This window comes from Gossypium arboreum, chromosome 2 (assembly GCF_025698485.1).
Source record: "Gossypium arboreum isolate Shixiya-1 chromosome 2, ASM2569848v2, whole genome shotgun sequence".
In the NCBI taxonomy this organism is placed as follows: domain Eukaryota; kingdom Viridiplantae; phylum Streptophyta; class Magnoliopsida; order Malvales; family Malvaceae; genus Gossypium; species Gossypium arboreum.
The window spans coordinates 24,653,161-24,669,255 of NC_069071.1; the positions used below are offsets into that span (position 1 = coordinate 24,653,161).

The window sequence follows — 16,095 nt, forward strand, 5'->3', positions numbered from 1 at the left end:
CATGTTGGATGAATTGATTCTTTTTACCAAATTATAGACCGAATATTTGGAGGTAAAAATATGCTCTGATTACATTTTAAATTTAATCTCAATAGTTTAAATTTTAGGAGTTTAGTATTTTAATTTTTGGATTTAAAATTTTAATTCAGTTGTTAACATCGCTACAATTCTTTTATTGAAGTCATCGGTGTAACCTATTAAAAACTAAAAAAAAAAATACTCAATTGACAACCATATAACAAAAAATTGACATTGTAATAGACTTAAGTTTAAATAAAGAATTTTAATAATGTTGTCAATTCTTAAAATTACATCAATATATTTTAATTAAAATAAAATATTTAAATTGACTAGAAAAGTTGAATATCAAATTATGTAAAAAATATTAAATATAAAGATAAATTTTAAATTTGGATATACCATGGAGACTAAAGTTGAAAACTGACCATTATTATTTAATCTAAAGACAAAGCAAATACTACGTATTTGGACATGTATACATAAATATTTTAATCAAAATAAAATATTTAGATTACCAATGACATTATAAAAGTTGAGGTACCAAATTATGTGTTCTATCCCAAACTCAACCCTAACGAAAAATTTGAATGTAAGATGCCACATTTATTGTCAAAACAACTCAGACGATGATCATCCATTTCATCAAGTTTAGTAATTAGTTTTTAAAATATTTTTATAAAAACATAAATAAATAGATAAATTCATTTATAGAACTTTAAAATAATGTTAAAACCATTTAAAATCGAGTTATTAGGGTTTGAAAGTGTTAAGAACTAAAAACGAGTCTCGAAATGTCAAGAATACTCAAAAGAAGGGACTCGTATTTACAACTCTATCCCTGGAGCCAAAAATTTCCTTAAAACCCACTTGTTCTGATACCTAAAAGCTTAATACTAAAATATGAACTTAGAGGACTCAAAAATTAAGTTTAAAACATAAAATACACCAACCGGAATACCTCCAATCATAATGAACATAAAACATGCTAAAAAACAATCAATTACAAGGAAAACTCCTTCGCGAAACCTACTTAAATTAAACCATCATTTATCTCAAACATGCTCATCATATAGACATTTACATACACAAAGCATAACTTCATTTATGCCATATGAACATATCGTTCAAGTATTCAAAAGCATCTTATAAGACTCATATAGTTCCATAGACTTAGGTACATATCATTTACTAACAATTTTGAAACTAGACTTTATAATCATATGGTTGAACTGAGATATGAGCCATTGGATGCCGTTGAACATCACAAGAAATTCAAAAAGTCTACTTAACACCTACACACAAAACAAATATATTTGCACACTGAGCATTGAAAGCTCAATAATGTTAGTATAATTTGACTTCAAAACATAAAAGTATTAAGAAGTAAAGCATACCAACATAACATTATAATATATCATAAAATCAAGTTTCATAATTGTAACAATCCTTACCCGTATCCAAGGCTAGAACAGAGTACGAGGCATTACCAGACTTAACAATACACATAGACGAAAACCGGGCCATAAAATTTCATTTAATTCAAAACTTTTCGAACACATGCATAACAAACAAAGCTAACTATATCATCACATCAAAACATAGGACATGGCACGATTAATTAAACTTATAAACCATAATGGATAAGGACTACATCTCATGATCATATACGATAACTCAATGCAGACTGATACGTATAGTCAAAATCATAATAAAAACACATATCACAAACCAACTTCCTATACATGCCACTCACTTGATATTTCTAATATTTGAATTAATTCTCCCAAAATGATAGTTTGATAGTGTGATTTTGCCTCCGACGATCTCCAACCCCGAGCCGACCTGCCAATACTAAAGAAATGGAGAGGATGGGTAAGCTTTACGCTTAGTAAGTTCATATAAAAATAATAAGCAATTACTACCACGCTTTTCAAGATAAAACACTATAATTGTACAATTACACATGTTCAGGTTAAGTTGTGTTATCAAGTTACAGTTACTAAATCATTCATATCTGAAGCTACAAAACTCCAAATTTAGTTTTGTTAATTTTCCTTGAAACTAGATTCATATATATTTCTCCCATAAAATTTCCAGAATTTTTAGTTTATCCAATTAGTACAGTTTATTCATTAAAATTTCCCCTGTTTTAGGGTACGACTACTCTGACCCCTGTGTACTACGAACCAAATTTCTCCCTGTACAGAATTTCAACAACCATTTCGTTTGTTTCCCTTAAAAATATACTCAATAAGGAATCCATGCATGTAAGGTATGGCTCTTAATAATTTTTTTTACAATTTATGGTGAATTTCTAAAGTCAGAACAGGGGATCTCGAATTTATTCTGACACTGTCTCACAAAAATTATAATATCACATAATAAATAACTCTTTTGCTCCCCCTGTTTCTTTTATATGAAAATAGACTCATGAATCTTTAATTCTATAATTTTTTGAAATTTAATTCAACTTACAAAATTTTTGGTAAATTTTCAAAGTCATGCACTACTGCTGTTCAACACTGTTTTACTACTAAAGTTCACTTTTACACAATTCACTTAATCCATTCCATTTTACCGAGGTTCGCTCAAATATCAAGCATATTGCTCATAAATTCAAATAAACATATACTTGCACTTGTTCATAACATAATCACTTTCACATATATTTTCATTTAATCGATTTCCCTTTGAACTTATCGGAACAATAACAGATACACAATTGCCTGCACATTTTCCCATTTCTACACTTGTAGCTGAAGCTATCTGGTACGCATAGTAGCCTGCACTTAGTACTACACATGTGACCAATAATCTGGTACACGTAGTAGCCTGCACTTAGTACTATACATGTGATCACAGTTTTCGGGTACGCATAGTAGCCTACACTTAGTACTACACATGCGACCAATTATCCGGTACACGTAGTAGCCTGCACTTAGTGCTACACACGTGACCTCACAATAGTTCATTTGTATCGTTTCTATTCCGAAGGTTCAACCGGGAAATTCCTCACTTTTCAACATTTTATTAAATTGTCCGTAATCAATTAAAATTCAAAACTTACATCAAATAACCATTTGATAGGCAGCCACATTTCATATGATATCAAAATATAATAACATAAAAAGAATCGATAGATTATTTATGTACGAACTTACTCGAAGTGTCGATCTCACTATCCATAGTACCAATTGTCCATTCATAGTATAATAAGACATAACTCAAATATCAAATCAGCTTTTAAGAATTTACATAACATATATCACATATTTCATATATCACTTGTCATGTATCATCATTTTCTTGTATTTCATGTAACATTCTTTCATGTCATATTTCCACATCATAAACACCATTCCATCAACTTTTCCAATATATTAAATCATACAATATATTCGATAATAGTAAGAAATATAATTCAAACATAACATTGCATTATTATTATCATACGAACTTACCTCGATCCAGAAACGGCAATTTACCATTTTAGTCCACAACCTTATATTTTCCCAATTTAAGCCCGAATCTCGATTTCCTTCATATATAATATCACATTTGGCCTAATAATTAGTCACACTATTCATACAGGTCCAAAAATCATATTTTTACACATTTTCATTTTGACCCCTAAACTTTTGCATATTTTCACTTTTGCCTCAAGGTTCGAAAATTAAACTTCATCCTATTTTCTTGTGTTTTATGACATGCTGATCATTTTTCCCTTCTATGGCAACATAAAATTCTCACTCTAACATGTACTTATGACTATTAGGTATTTTTACCGATTAAGCCCTTTTACTCGTTTTCACTTAAAACCGAGTAGCACAAGTTGTCTAACATAATTTAAAATCTCATATTCTATCATAAAACACCAAAATACACAAATTTCACCTATGGGTATTTTTCCAATTATGAACCCTAGGTTGAATTATTGCTAGCATAAGCTAAATCAAGTTACCGGGACTCCAAAAACGTAAAAATCATTAAAAACGAGGCTAGAACGGACTTACAATCGAGCTTGGAAGCTTGGAAACCCTAGCATGGAGTCTCCCTTGGTATACACGTCCATGGTGAAGAAGATGAACAAAATTGGCTTTTAATTTTGTATTTTAATTCATTTTACCCCTAAATGACCAAAATGCCCTTTTTACTAAACTTCCAAAAATTCCATCCATGTCCAATTTTTGTCCATAAACTTAGAAATTGGTCAAATTCTATTTAATACCTCCTAATTAATATTTCAAAGCAATTTCATACTAGAAACTTCTAGAATGCAAGTTTTGGAACTTATTCAATTTAGTCCCTAACTTCAAATTAAGCACTTTATGCATAGAATTTCTTCACGAAATTTTCACACAATCATGCAATCATATCATAGACCTCAAAATAATCATAAAATAATTATTTGTATCTCGAATTTGTGGTCACAAAACCACTATTCTGATTAGGCCCTAATTCGGGATATTACAACTCTCCCCCCTTTAGGGATTTTCGTCCCCGAAAATTTTACCGGAAAAGTGGTCTTCACTTAGATTCCTCAATTTCATATTCAGTGTTGAAGAACTTTCACTCAGGCAGTGCCTCCAATATATCTCTTTAATTTCTCATATATTCTGAAAGCTTACGGACTCATCTCTTAATTGTTATTAAATTTTCAACCCTTTTTCCGTTTCCCTTGTCATCTTGACATAAAACCAGATCTCAATTTGGTTAATGGAGACTAAAATTCCAAGAAATCCAACAATCAAAGAGACTGCACTCTTCCAAAATAATCATACAGATTTTTATCATCAATAAATCACAATCCAATAACATCTGAATCAAATTACAGTACACGTCATTACTTTCTGAATGAATAGGCAAATTTTCACTGTGAGCTTCATACAATTATTTCTGTATAAGCCTCAGAATAATAATAATAATAATACCATGAATTAGATCCCATCTGAAATTCAACATCAGAAGTCGATCCAATCTGAAATTCAACATCAGAAGTCGATCCAATCTGAAATTCAACATCAGAAGTCGATCCTCACTGTACTCTTTTAGTTTACTACTCACTATCACATTTCCCTTTTTCCGCTACAGAAATAATTCTGATATAACCTCGAAAATAATCCTTTCTTCTAGTTACAAAACAATTCATCATGCCATCCTTTACTATTCATTCATTACGTTAATCAAAACCGTCTCAATTGCATTAGTTCAAGTACCAAAATATCTCAATTGAAGACATTAACTATAATTGACTTACTTGAGAGAAGTAATCCACCATATCGATTGAAACTCGCACTTTTATCACTTATACCTTTACTGTTGTCAAACCTTACACGAAAATTAGAAAAATCCTAATACTGAAATCACCACATCACCCAAATCAAATCAAAAGTATAGTCATACTTGACATGATTCTCACGAGCTGAAGAATGCACTCCGAACGTGAGTCATAATTGACAAATTACGGAATAAAGATAACAAGAAAACTGAATAAAGAAATCCAAGATAGAAAAACCCAGAATAAAGAAATCCAGAATAAAGAAACCCAAGATACGATACTATGTCGGAAAATTGAAAACCAAACTCATAGGAAAATATAGAAGATCCCGATAATTCCTCAGAGAAAAGAAATCCAGTAGAAAACATCATTTAATCTCACTGGAATCAAATGCAACAAGAACAATGTATCTTCCCATATATATACATATCAAATGGAGCATCAAGTAGAAAAAATAGAATCATAGTATCATACATATTCTCTCACCAATTTTTTTTATAAGGCAGAATATAATGGAATGCCCGAAGGAATAGAGTAATACAAATTATAAACCAGTCAGGCTACCAATGTTTTCGTCTAACATCAGGATTAGAAAACATCCCCATATAACAAAAATTTCTTCAAAAGATCAATAACCATAGAAATATTTCTGGGAACGGATAAACACATAGAACATCTTAGAAGAAACTACTAAAATATGTCCAGCCGTAACTGTCACACTCAGATATTACACATTTCAGATATCATTTCCCCAACTATTTCTGCCATCACAAATTTCATATTACTTTTCACTAAAGAAGACTAGTTCTGAATAAATTTTGATTTATACTTTTCTCGACCTTGTATCTAAGTAATTCAATTTACCAAAGTAAATTCATTCTTTAACTGGGACAGTGCATAGCTCCAATAATACTTATGCCAATCTGATACTTTTCTAGCTTTAACTTTACTTACCAACTCATTCTTCAATCTCTAATCATATTTATAATTATTCTAGCACTGAACTCTTTGGTTTCTCAACCGGAAACTTATTCAGTATAAATCTCATGAAATTCCATGATAAACACCACTTCGGTAAGGGGAAGGAGTTGTAGGGCCTTTGACTCGACTCTCTCATACATATACATATGACACAATTTCCATCATCATAACAACATCATCAAAATCATATCATTTATTCAGGCAATGCATCATTCATGTTGGTTTACACAAATTTTCTAGTTTTCCATTTAAACAAGTATACTTATGCATGCATCTTATGTTTTTTTGGATAACCTGACTTATCCATTCATTTACTCAAACAAATCATACTCATGACATCATATAAGGGTTAAACAAACATATATATTTGCATCACAATCGCAACTTTCATTTTGTGCATCATCATATACATATCATTACAATCATATAATTCAGTCCAAACAATTTAACATAGATAAATTCATTTCATTATAATCATTTTTCTCATAAAAAATATCATTGACATTCATCAACATTCAATCGTAATTTTCATTCATATCATGATATTAAGAAATTTTACTCATACCTCTACGAATTTCTATTTATCCCGTTCATCTTATCAAGTAAGTCAAATACACTACATCATATGAGCATCAAGCAAGTATGGATATTTATCACAACATGACCTTTCATCTCACGTGTTATCACTTATATATATATATATATATCATAAATTTTTATTCATAATTTTCTAAATCGAGACTCATCATAATCGTAATTTTATTCAAACACCTTCACATCACATTGAACATGGTCAGTGCAGCTCAGTTAGAGAGTACCACTATTCCGATTAGGCCCTAATTCAAGATATTACAATAATATCCAACCATAAACACATGGTAACATATCATTATATCATATCACCTTCAATTTACTTGAACTTGCACTATCAATGATCTTACACATATCACTTTTCCAAAAGTTCATCATATAAACACATAATTGAATAGCATATATGAATTCATCTTCAAGGTATTCAAACATTGTCAATGAGCTTTTATGCACACATATACACACATCATATTTTAATGTCATTAAAAATTCATATCACAAATCATTATATCATTGAACCATTTCATTTTGCCATATTTCATTGTCATATTTTAGTCCTTATTAACCAAATAGGGACTCAAGAATGGATACATAGATTTATCCACTAACACACCAAATATATTCTATTGACCCTCAAGGTATTTGTTAGCTCGATTAATCAACTCAAAATTGCCAAAATGAAGGTGAATTAGTCTTTTAAAAACTTTTTGTAGCTAAGAGAATAAATAGAGACAATGAACATGACGATATATAATGGTTTGGCCCCAGTTGCCTACTCCACTATCTTAGCTTTCCACAAGTATGGATTTTCCCAAATTCTCTAAGTTGATAACCTTTGAAGCTAATGTTTAACCTTACAAACTCCCTTAAGGTTTCTACCCAAACTTTCAAACAAAACCCTCTCAAAGAGTGAATACAAATAGCAAACTAAGAAGTAATCCTTACAAGATCAGAGTGTTTGTAAATTAAGCACAAATACAAAGAGAAACACTTGATTTCAATGAATACAATGAAAGCTCACAAGTGTGTATAAAGAAAAATGTTGAGAATTGAAAGCATAAGGATGTTTTGATTGATCTTTAAGCTTGATAATCTCTCCTATTGTTGTAGGGCCTTTGAAAGATGATATTTATACCCTTAATTGATTTTCAACCATTGTAATTGTTAGAGAAATGAATAGAATTTTTGGGGATGAAATAACCAGTGCATTTAATTCACTTGCAACCATAAGTATCGATACTTGCTAAAAAAAGTATTGATATTTTTAGCATTTAATGCAAAATTCAATAACTATTGGAGCCAGAAATATCGATACCACATGAAAAGTATCTGAAACGTCCTCACGCCGGAGACCGTCGCCAGAGTCGAGCTTGAGGTGTTACTAAACTTAATTCATTAATTAAACAGCTCAAACAATTTATTTTTAAAATTTTTAGACAAGCTGGCGAACTGCATCATAGTTGCTTAAAAACTCATATCTCAAGTTTCGAAACTTGAAATTAAGATCCGTAAATTTTTTATAAAACTATATTCATATATCTATCTACTAATTTGTTTCTAGAATTTTTGGTCAGGCCAGTTAGTACAGTTTATTAGTTAAAGTCTCCCCTGTTTTAGGGTTTGACTACTCTGACCCCTGTGTATTACGAATCAGATATCTCTCTATACAGAATTTTAATGATTATGATGTTTATTTCTCATAAAACTATACTCAATAAGGAATCTGTACATATAAATTAAAACTTCTAATTATTTTTTTACAATTGTTGGTAAATTTTTAAATTCAGAATAGGGGATTTAGAGACCACTATGACCCTGTTCCACCAAAACTTAAATATCTCATAAAATATAACTCATTTACCTGTTTTGTTCCATCCATATGAAAACAGAATCATCAAGCTTCAATTTCATAACTTATTCATCATTTAATTCAATTTTTACTATTTTTAGTGATTTTTCAAATTCACATCACTGCTGTTGTATGACTGTTTTATGGCCAATTTTACCATTCCAAGGATTTTCATGGTTTAGTTAAGACATAAAACATACATGTTATCATATATAAACTTGATTAGCCATTCCAATAGCTAATCATTTACAAACCCTTTTCTTACCAAACCATAACCATATCATATGATCATTTATACAAAGTGAGTATATTGCTATACATGCCACACTCAAAATATACAAGCCATTTTACCAATTTCGGTCTTCGGATAGTGTGAACGAGCCTTCGACCTATCCCGATTCTCAAGCCAGATTATCAAAACTACAATGAAGAAAAAGGAAGGAGTAAGCATAATGCTTAGTAAGTTCACATGTAAATAATAAGTAACATGATTATGCAATCCAACTTAAACATCATTAAAACACTCAAAACATAAAAATACTTACTATCTTACCACAATTTTGTCTCACCAAGTTCTCAACCAAGAATTAAACTCATACCTGTCCATTTTTACTTCTTCAACACATTCATCATCGAATCACTTTTGTTTTAAGCATCCTCAATATTCTCTTAGGATTCTCCCGTTGAACACATAGGGATATAGTTTTGGATACGCGGATAGTGTGCACGTAAGTGCTATACTCATAACTGAACAAGCTCAATAGCTTTTGAATCTATGTAGCCAAGCTACCATGTAACCCGCCCATAAATGAACTCAGACTCAACTCAACGAGCTCGGGCGTTCGCATCCATAAGTGAACTCGGACTCAACTCAACGAGCTCAGATGCCTAGTTACATCTCACGAACTTGGACTCAACTCAACCATCCTAGTAACATGTCACTTGTACCCTAATATATTCCCAAGGTTCAAACGGGATTCTTTTCAATTACACATTTCGACTGCCTTCTTCGGAATATAGAAATCGATACTTGCTAACATCTCATACTTATCAAGTTGTTCACATAAATTGCATATCACCAAATAATAATTTACAAAACATCATATTTCATGATAATAAGTATCATGTCATATAAATAACATTAAATCACTTAAAATAAAAATTATATTACCTTATTTACACATGAACTTACCTCGATACAGAATATTAGCAATCGAGCCTATTCCTCGTAAACTTTGTTTTTCCCTCGATTACGACTTGAATCTCGTTTCTCTTGATCTATAATGCCAAATTAATTTTATTTAATACATACATTCATCAAAACAGCCCTTAGACGAACTTTGGCAAAATTACCATTTTGCCCCTAAACTTTCACATATTTGCACTTTTGCCCCAAGGCTCGTAAATTAAACCTCATCCTATTTTCTTATGTTTTATGACATGCTGATCATTTTTTTCCTTCTATGGAAACATCAAATTCACACTCTAACATGCTCTTATGACTATTACGTATTTTTACCGATCAAGCCCTTTTACTCGTTTTCACTTAAAAGTGAGTAGCACAAGTTGTCTAATATAATTTAAAACTTCATATTCTATCATAAAACACCAAAATACACAAATTTCACCTATGAGTATTTTTCCAAATATGAACCCTAGGTTGAATTATTGCTAGCATAAGTTAAATCGAGCTACCGGGATTCTAAAAACGTAAAGAACATTAAAAACGGGGCTTGGAATCACTTACTATAGAGCTTGGAAGCTTGAAACAAACTCTAGCTATGGAGAACCCTTGAAATTTTGGCCTAATGAAGAAGATGGACAAAAATTGGCTTTTAATTTTGTTTTTAATTCATTTTAAAAACTAAATGACCAAAATGCCCTTAATTAAAAACTATGGTGTTTTATCTTCCTTTAGATATTTTTGTCCAAACTAGTATAATGGTCTAATCGCTATCCAAGGAACTCCACTATAAAAATCCATTACTCACAAGTACTTAATACCTTTGTGAACTAGAACACATATTTTACAACTTTTGCAATTTAGTCCTAAATATCAAATTGGACCCTCTATCGATAAAATTTCTAAACGAAATTTTCACACAATCATGCAATCATGCCATAGACCTTAAAATGATAATAAAATAAATTTTTATACCTAGGATTTGTGGTCACGAAACCACTATTCCGATTAGGCCCTAATTCGGGATATTACAGTATCGATACTGGATCGATACTTGGCTAAAATGTTTGAGAACCAGAATGTCAACTTGGTATCTATTTTTGGAGAGGAATTGATATTTGAGAAACTATCAATACAGGCCAAAAAGTATTGGGGCAATACTGAATTGTTTTAAAATAGTTTTAACATGATTGAAACCATTTTAACTTGATTAAAAGTTGATTCAAAAAGTTTTCTAAGAGTGCATATTAGTATGTTTAAATTTATATCTTTTAGACATCATTTGAAATACAATTTTGCCAATTTTTGTTCAACTTTAGCTTTTATTCAAAAACATTTTAATTTTTTATATCAAAACACATTATCAAATAAAGCTTGGTATAACAGTATTATATAAAAGCCAAATAATATATTCTCGACCCTTATGGTATTATATGAGATTGCTCCCACTCTTAGGGTATTATCTGAGATTCTAATAAAATGCGTATAAGCACTAAAGCTCTGTTTGACACAAATGAATCTTATGACATGCTAACTATATCCAAAACTCTATTTGACATCGTATAATAGAGCATTCTCAATATAATTTAGCATCAAAACACATTTCATTATAGTTTCCATCATGGTATCATAATCACAAATATATCCATGCTTAACATAACACCAACCGCTTCCAAGGTCATTAAGCATAGTCATACATTTTATACCAACAATCATCACTACTAATTCCTTAGTTTAATTACTTATTAAGATCATGTAAGAAAAGCAAATTAGGTTAGCATAAGTCGCCTTTTCCTTTCCTTTATTTTTCGAGGTCTCAGCTATGTCTTTAGCTACTCGATAATTCAAATATTAAAACAAAGTTAGTCACAAATTAAAACAAAGACATCACTAAAATCAAACATGAGACATATTAGCTTAACTTGGCTACCTAGAACCCTAATGTCTAATTTTCACATAACTTCAAATTGTCCCATTTGAATCTAATTCCGACTTTAGAAATAGGGACTTCAAGCTATCCAAAAACATATTCATTGCTTAACGTTCTTTTCATTTTCTCACTAAGCTCCCTTAAGCTCAAAAATGGCCATTAAAACAAACCTTAACATAAATTTGTTTTAACTTTATTTTTAGTTTACTTTCTTTACTCAAAACTTATTCCTGTCATGAATAAAGTCTAAAACTACTAAACATTCATAACCAAAGCTTTATCCTTTTAGACTTTCCAAGCATTTTCTTTTCAAATTCTGCATTCACTTGAATAAGTTCACTCATATCTATCATTTTAAGCATTAATCTAAAAATAATTTTAAAGAAAAGAATACTAACCTTTTGAATTGAAACCTACGACAGTGGAGAAGAAGACTTGAGAATTTTTCTTTCCTTTGTTTTTCTATCATTTGGAAAATATGAATGAACCAACTCTTTCTCATCTTTCCTTTATATTTTTCCTCTAATAATCAAATAAAAAATATATAAATTATCTCATCTAATGGCTATAATCACGTATGAGAAAAGTTAGTAGATATTAATGGAGTTAATTAAAGCTTTCCACTAAATTAATTTTAATGTTGGGTTAATTGCACATAAGAGCTATGCTTAATTATTTGAAACACAAAAATTTATATACTTTTTCATGCCCAATTTTGCTTAAATTCATGCAAATCCGGGTAAATTCTTGTCAAAAAATAATTAAATATTATAAAATAATTAAATCATGCTAAAAATATGAACATGGTTAATTTATTTAATTTTATACTTAATTTTGATTAATTTTGACTATTTTCGACAGATTCGTGCACAGAGCAAAAATTGGCTCTGCTGACACTGCTGAAAGCACAAAATCGAGAAGCAATTTGAAGTATCGAGACACTTTAATTTCCAGCCTAAGACGGTCCAGAAATGTGTATTAATTCATAATTTAATTAATTTTAATTTATTCCCCATTTAATGTGGGTTAAATAAATTATTTTTAATTAATTATGGAGAAAAGGTCCAGTTGAACCGCACTGGTCGAGCCAAATTGAGTGAACCGAACCAGCCACTAAATGGGCAGCCCAGAACCGTCCATATGCTGACCCAAATCAGCATTTTATCTGATTAAATATGCTTGCAAAAAGGACCTCAAAAGACTTCTAAATTGCATTCAAACCCGACCTTAAATTATGGCTTTGTAGATTTGCCCCAAGCTTAAAATAGCAAAGTTGAAACTCTCAACTTTGCCATGTGTGTGGCAAGTCAAGGGAGGTCTCTTTCGCTGCTGGAATTTTGCTATTTTTAGCAGCCACAATCAGCTATAAAATCCACCCCTTGCTGATCATTCAAAGCATCACTCACTTCACATCATTCTCTCATTCCCTCTCTCACTTTTCTCTCATTTGTTTCCTTCCATTCCCTCTTGTTCAAGTGCCGATTTCTTCTCTTGGGAAAGAGGCTTCTATAAGCCATTTTGGAGCAGCAATTAGGTGTTCATAAGCCACCTTGATACCCAAGGCCAACGAAGAACGAAGAACGGAGCAACTAGTCAAGCCATGTAGAAACACCAAATTTGCCTCTTGTTCCCTAACTCTTTAATTTTTGTTGTTGTTTTGACGAACATGTTTATGAATATTTATGCTATTGAAATGGTTATTTTAATCAATTCAGCTTAAATTATGTTTGTGTTGGGTTGATTATATTCTGCCTGCTTGAATTGTTAAAATGATGTTTATGCTGTTATAGGCCTCGGTAAATTGCTTGGTTAAGTAAAATCATGCCTAAGTTATTCTTGCGTTACAACTGTGAGGTAACTAATGAATTAATTATTTAAACGGATTGAAATTGTAATTAATTGACACATTACTTAATCAATGCATGTTTATTCTTCTAAGGTAGCTGAAGGGTAAATTAGCAATGTATCTGGCGATATTATTTCCTTGCATAACTTGCAAGATTATTGTGATTAAATTGTTTCAAGGTAAGGATGCCTTGTTAATTCACAAAGTCTTTTATAAGCTTATTAGATTTAATTAATCGTTTGAATTGACATAGGGATATGCAAGAGATTGGTTCAATTTAATGAGTATGTATGTAAAATAACATGTTTGCTTGCTAGAATCTGTTTAGTCGGTTGAATTGACATAGGGATATGTCAAGAGATGAATGGATTTTTGTATGTAAATTTGTTCATAAGTTAGCAAATTACCGGGTTGTTGTGAATTTATCCGTAACAGTGTAAACATGAGTTTAATAATTCTAAGTTAAAGGAATATGATTAATCAACACAAGTATGTTACCTTGATTAAATCTTATTTGAAATCGTGCATTAGAACTCCTTTGTTTTATTTTTAATCATTTACTTAGTTTTTAAATAGTTTCTGACCATCTTTTAGAGCCAAATTATTTTTACCTCACCAAAGTGTTTTACAATTAATTTCATAAATAATTCTTTTACAATCCCTGTGGGTACGATAACTCAACATTTACTTGTCACTTTATTACTTGTTACGATTGTGTACACTTGCACATTTTTTTGTCGTTCCAAGTTTTTGGCGCAGTTGCTGGGGACTGTTTCAAAAAGTCATTATTTGTGAATTTGTTAGTTTTACATTTTGTTTTATTTTTCTGTTTAATTTTTAACTTAATTAATTTTTTTGTGATTATTTCAGGTGTTTATGAGTATTGACCAAATTATTGACCTACTCCCTGTAGACCCTGAGATTGAACGAACTTTCCGATAGCGAAGAAGACCAGCGAACTAGAGAAAGACTGAAGGAATGAATTTTGAGAATATGAATCAAGGAAATGGAGCAAACCTTGTTCAAAATCCTATCCTTGTTGCTGATGATAGGGATAGAGGCTTGAGACAGTATGCAGTGCCTGTTTTTAATGATCTTAATCTGAGTATTAGGAGACCCAAAATCGAGGCACATCAATTTGAGCTGAAGCCAGTCATGTTCCAGATGCTTCAAACAGTGGGCCAATTTAGTGGAATGCCTACAGAAGATCCTCATCTTCATTTAAGACTATTTATGGAGGTGAGCGACTATTTCAAATTAGTTGGAGTTTTCGAAGATGCATTACGATTGAAGCTGTTCCCGTACTCACTAAGGGACAGAGCTCGAGCTTGGTTGAGTTCATTGCCACCAAACTCAGTTTCTACATGGCAAGAGTTAGCCGAAAGATTCCTCATGAAGTATTTCCCGCCTAGCAAGAATGCTAAGTTGAGGAACGAGATCACTGCTTTCCGACAAATGGATGATGAGTCCTTGTATGAGGCATGGGAACGATACAAAAAGCTATTACAGAAATGCCCTCATCATGGAATCCCACATTACATCCAACTTGAGACATTTTATAATGGTTTTCATGCTCACACGAGGATGGTAGTGGATGCTTCTGCTAATGGTGCTCTCTTTTCTAAGTCCTATAATGAGGCTTACGAAATGATCGAGAGGATTGCCAGTAACAATTATCAATGGCCAACCAATCGAGTCGCGTCAGGAAGACGAGTTGCTGGAATACATGAAGTGGAGACTCTCACTTCACTCACATCTCAGGTATTTTCAATATTCTCAATGCTTAAGAATCTTACCACTAATGGGTCTAACAGTTTTGCAGGCCAACCACCTCACTAATTTGAGAGTATAGCCTATGTTTATTATGGAGAGGGACATTTTTTTGAAGAATACCCCTCAAACCCTGAATCCGTATATTACATGGGTAACCAGAACCAAAACCGAGGAAGGCAAGGACTGCAATCCAACTTCTATAACCCATCGTGGTGAAACCAACCCGAATTTCTCCTGGAGCAACCAAAGGGCTGGAACCAGTAACAACTACGCTCAACCTAGACCGACTCAGCCGCCTAGTTTTTCCCAACAAGCTTAGAAACCAGCTTAGGCTGAATCATCCAATAGCTTAGAGAATTTATTGAAGGCATACATGGCAATAAACGATGCCACTCTAAGGAATTTGAAGAATCAAGTGGGCTAGCTGGCTACTGAACTCAGGAACCGACCACAAGGTACTTTACCTAGTGATACAGAGAATCCGAGGAATCCGGGGAAGGAGCATTGCAAAGCGTTGACATTGAGGAGCGGAAAGACAGTAGAGCCCAACACTATCGAAGCTGAAAAAGAGCCAGCTGATGCTGAAGACTCAGAGAAAGTTCAACCGAGTGTTAAAATTCCAGTTGCACAAGGACCAGAATCT

General features: G+C 31.8%; 1 non-coding gene across 1 annotated transcript; it reads right to left on the reverse strand.

The window, feature by feature from the left end:
- Positions 1 to 15,101: 15,101 nt before the first annotated feature.
- LOC128289599 (small nucleolar RNA R71) lies at positions 15,102 to 15,208 on the reverse strand. Its single transcript, XR_008279244.1, has one exon. It is a non-coding gene; the product is annotated as a small nucleolar RNA R71 (small nucleolar RNA).
- Between the last annotated feature and the right edge of the window lie 887 nt (positions 15,209 to 16,095).